This window comes from Pocillopora damicornis, chromosome 3 (assembly GCF_964200805.1).
Source record: "Pocillopora damicornis chromosome 3, jaPocDami1.2, whole genome shotgun sequence".
NCBI lineage: Eukaryota > Metazoa > Cnidaria > Anthozoa > Scleractinia > Pocilloporidae > Pocillopora > Pocillopora damicornis.
The window spans coordinates 20,569,408-20,574,407 of NC_142672.1; the positions used below are offsets into that span (position 1 = coordinate 20,569,408).

The window sequence follows — 5,000 nt, forward strand, 5'->3', positions numbered from 1 at the left end:
GTCTAAGAATGAGGTACCCTTGTACAGGATACCTCCTCATTAATAATTTCAGTCTTAGGAACCAGGTGAGTAACTTTCCCTAATACCACTTTAAACTTATTGTAGTTTTCAATCCTCTCAACTTCAATACAAAAAGAAAATCCCTAAGACAAGTACTTAGTTTCCAGTTAACAAAGTATTTTATTTTTTCCATACAGATTTACCCAAAATTAACAGTGGTGAAGACCAAAGAAACACCAATAAGATTTACATAGAACCAATGTAACCATGTGACAACAATGAAATATTTACTCCAAAAAGACATATCAGCCAATGGAAGACTACAATCATAATATAGTATTCAAACATGAATTACTTAATGGCAGACTGTAATGGTAACCATCTTCTGTGTTTGATGAAACTGGACCATAGTAGGCCAGGAGGCTTTTACTTAACATCAATGCCAGGAGATCAACTACACATCAGCAACTGAACAAAACCTATAACAAGAAACTATGGAATGCAAAAGATTAATTGACAGTGGCATGTTGAACACCAGTCTTCATAATGAACAAAACTTATTGGATAAAACCAAAAAAATCCTATTAACTTTTCCCGAAAACCAATGGTGTATTATTTACACAATACCAGCCACAAAATACAAATAATTCACTAAATTGCATAGAAAATATGACAGAGAATCAGACAGAACATCAAAATGCAATGGAAGCCAAGGTAATAAACCTAAACAAGACCTTCTTCATACTTATGAACTACTGACCAAAGATGCATGACATCATTTCCTGCAGAATATCCAAAAAAAAACATTGTCTTTTGACCTATAAAACAACAAAATATAATGTTTGCTCCATATGTATTTGAAAGCTAAAAAACAAGTTGAATCCTAATATTGTAGTCACTCTACTACCTGAAATCTTTCAATTCAATCCATCTTTTTCGAGGTTTATTAGTCTCATTATTTCTTAATCTTCACCAAAGAGTTAAGCTTAAGGTTAAGTCTCATAAGCTACAATGAGACCTGTAACAAAACATTCTTGTAAGCTTCTCTTTCATGACGAGCTTTGCCCACGAAAAGAATTTATGCAAATTAGGCTAAGCCGGATCTGAGATCCGCCTGGCAATTATTAACTGTAAGAGAAGATCTCATTTCGCGCCCACAGTACGTTGGAGGTGTTGCGGTGTCCAAATTGCATGGTTTGAGTAACCCAAAACCTTTAAGCTGACCTTTCTTGTCATAACACGAATGTTTTCCAGATAGGGACACGCGGTAATGTCGGCGTCACTCGCGTGCAGGCATTTTTCAAGATTAAACCCTCGCGTGGAATCAACAGCTCATGTTTACTTTAATGCTCCTTTTAATGCGCACAATGTAGGCCAGGGAAATTTTACATTTTATCGGAATTTTTGCGAAGGATAATAATATTTCGATGCCGACCTAACTTATACGTTGAACAAAACGCAAAACAGCATAACATGTTTAAGAGGAAACTTGAAAAAAATACAAAGTTGCAGAAACCCTGAAAACCTTCGAATTTGATGGAAGGAAATTTTTAGAAATCTTAAAATTTGACTTTGGAGAAATGTTTTGTTGCGAACATACTTGGGAGACGAAAACGTAAAGCGAAATTATAACATGCTATAATCTAAATGGAGGTATTTTACACTATAAACACTCGAAGGACTTGCTCACTAGTAACAGGAACGTTTGAATTTATTGAACACACACTGATTTCTTCGGCATTGACATATTGGTGAGTTGGAAATAAAAGCGCTTTTATTGCGCACCAAAAGCTAAATGGAAGAAAAACTCAAATTTGTTAAGAAACTAGCCGATAAATTAGAAGAGAACTATCCGTATATTTCGTCATTTATATATTCAGAGTGCCTCTGAAAGTTCCTTTAAAGAGGGGCGTTTTGCTGGCTCTTCGCAAAGAGCAGTTCTGGCCACCTTCAACGATCTTGCTGTCGCTGTTGGGAGCAAATCCAATACTGCCAAAACTATTTTCCCTAAAGAAAATATGTCAGATTGGGCACTCTGCCTGCCACTCCCGTTGACAATTTCGGAGGCAATGTGTGGATATTGTTCTCGATACTTCTCCTATTGATGGGTGGACAAGGACATCGCCGGCTTGGGATCTGACGAGAAACGAGCTTTCCCAAAATCGATGATCACAGGATTCCACTCCTCTCCTCGTTGCTCCATTACCACGTTGTTGCTCTTCACGTCGTTGTGAAGAATACCACATGAATGAATGTGGTTTAACGCCTCGATAAGTTTTTTTAAAATTTCAAGCCAAGTAGGCTTTTCTAATGTTTCTTTCTTTATGGCTTTGTGTAAAGTGAGGCCTTTGTTTTTGTTCCCGTGGAACTTGGTGACAAGTCGAATGGGCTCGCTCTTGGTTATGATACCAAAGAGTAGAGGGACACCACGGTGATCTTTCAAGTGTTTGATCATGGTAGCTTCGTGGCGCACTTCGCTTCTCAGGTGAGCGAGGTCGACGTTCTTCCTCTTTTTAAATTCTTTGACAGCTACCACCATATCTCTGTAAAAGGCTAGGTAGCAACTGCCAAATGTTCCAGCGCCAAGAAAATTCGTCGTCCTCACAACTAGCGATGGGTTAATTTCTTTGAACTTTCGCCGCTCCTTATCTTCGTTGCGCTTCTTCTCCTCTGCTAGCTTTTTCATCGCTTTCTCCGCGAATTTTTTTTGCCTCCACCTCTTTCGTGCTTCCTTTCTGATCTTTTTCAGCTTCTCTTTGTCCTTTACTGTTCTTCGTTTGTTCCTGGCCATAGCAGACTTCACGAACACTTTTACCAGATATGCAATTCAAAGTAATCAGCAAAAAACGAGAGTGAAATGTCCAGCTATTGAAAGCGTTGCAAGTAATTACACTAATGCAGGTATCAAAGCGCTATTAATGAAATTCTAGAAGTTCTGCGTAGCTCGGAAAACCTCCGGAAGAAGAGGTGTGAAAAGACCTCCTTAGAATGAAAAACGGCCTATTGTGCTTTTTTAGTACTAGTTTACTAGCGGCCTTAACGTTGTCCATATTCAGCACTTATCTCAAACATGGCATCTTTAGCTATCTACAAGACGCGCTGCGATGTATGTGCGTCCAAGTTCAACACTACAACTGCGCTACTGAGACATAGAGAGTCGAAACATCACATTACCGCGCTCGAGGCAGAGATGGACAAGAGATCGTTTGGCCTCCCCCAAGAAGAAGAACGGGAAGGTCTATGAGTTACAAGCAATGGATAAGTGGGATTGTAGAAAGTATCAATTCCTCCCTACATCCGAAAGCCGCTGGTATGTAATTTTTCTCTTTTTCGTTCTTCACACGCTCAAATAGTTGTTAAAATTAAAATTAATTGTGTAATCAAAATGCCACGTCGCCAAATATGGTTTTAGTTTAACCAGCGTCTAGTGAGGTGCTTACGCAAAAAGTTTTTCGAAGGGAACAACAGTGCTTACCGATTTAATATTTTCTCAAGAACATCTCAGTCTATCAAAACACAGAATTAAAAAATAGCAAGAATTACTGGTTCATGTTAAAAATCATCTGGGAACACTACTTATTTCAAAACTATCCTCGAGAGCGCTGTTACTTTGCTCTAGTTGTTTATAGTGACTTACTCATTATTTTTATTGTCTGTGCGTGCTTCCTTCGACGAAGTACGAGACATAGAAGAAATCGTTCTTTAATTCACCTCTAAAACAAAATTCATGAGCTCTTCTCCCATTTGGACACCAAATGAAATTGTACAGTAATAATTGCGTACTACGCGAAGTTGCAGAGTGAGAGATTTTAAATACCAACCAGTCATATGTATATTTTTAAAAATATGATAAGACAGTCGAGGAAAATAGTTCTAGTTGCTGTACAGAGCGATTGTTACCATAAATTACCTTGCTACTAGAGGAATTTCTAAGACAAGAATTTCTAATCCAGGAAGGTTTTCAAGGAATACCACTAAAACATATGCAATTTCGTGATTTAAAAATAACTCAGGTTTATGTTTAAAAAGCAAATCATTTAGTAAATTTAACTTCCATTTCAAATAATCACTTCTTATAAAATGACTTTTGTTATTATTCCTTTGGTTTCAGGGAAATGGTGTCGAGTTGAAAGATGCTATGTCCCTGAAACATACATCCAAGCTTTGTTGGCTAGTATGCCGAATGCTTTCATCAATAGTGCGAGGGAAAGAAGGCATTTGCGCCCCCCTGTATGGAGAGAAAAATCCAGAGTTTTTCACTACAAGGATCATGAAGTGAATGATGTTATTTCTGCCCTGAGTTATCAAAGTTCTGTACCATTAGAGTTAAAGAAAAGCTATCGGGGGATTATGGAGGTTGCTGCGGGCAATGAGTTGTTAACCGCTCAACAAGCTTTGCAGGCGGCTAAGGAAAGAGCAAGGAGCAAGAAATCAAGCACAATTCCCACCCAGCAAATTGAAATTGTTGTTGGAAATGGAGAGGGCAGGGCAACCAGAGAATTTGAAGTAATCTGGTGGCCTGATCTTTTCTCAGACAATAAACATGGAAAGTTAACTATAACAGTATTGGTTGACTAGCTGAAACATTCCAAAGGGCATTTTGCAACTGTACAAGATCTTTAGGGCTGCATTTCATCTGGAAGAGCCATTTAGCCTCTGCAGATACTTTGTGGTGGGTGTCTACTATTTCACAGAAACGCCGTAAGATAGATAAGGCATTTTCAGAGAACTGCCCAATACCTTCAATCTTGATGCCACAAGGATTCTTACCAGCTTTTCGTTCATTGTACAAAATTTGGTGAGCCCTCTGGATGTCACCTTCACAAGGACGCTCTGCTACAGAGAAGGGATCTGAAAAGGCCAGCTTCTCATAAAATGGGTTTAATGCAGAGGGAGATCTTGATGGTAGTGGAGGAATAAGGCTGTAAAGGGCAGCTACTTCAGCTCTTGTTGTGGCCTTAGCCATTGCAGCTCTAAGTGCACATTGCTGTGGCATTTTA

General features: G+C 38.7%; 2 pseudogenes across 1 annotated transcript in view; both read right to left on the minus strand.

Moving 5' to 3' along the window:
* Positions 1-1,844: 1,844 nt before the first annotated feature.
* On the minus strand, positions 1,845-2,791 carry LOC149048771 (uncharacterized; annotated as a pseudogene).
* Positions 2,792-4,449: 1,658 nt separating this feature from the next.
* LOC113676673 (uncharacterized) overlaps positions 4,450-5,000 on the minus strand; it is a 10,203-nt pseudogene continuing 9,652 nt past the window's right edge. The window contains exon 14 of the transcript XR_016185359.1: positions 4,450-5,000. This exon is cut by the window's right edge and continues 516 nt beyond it. The product of XR_016185359.1 is annotated as an uncharacterized LOC113676673 (transcript).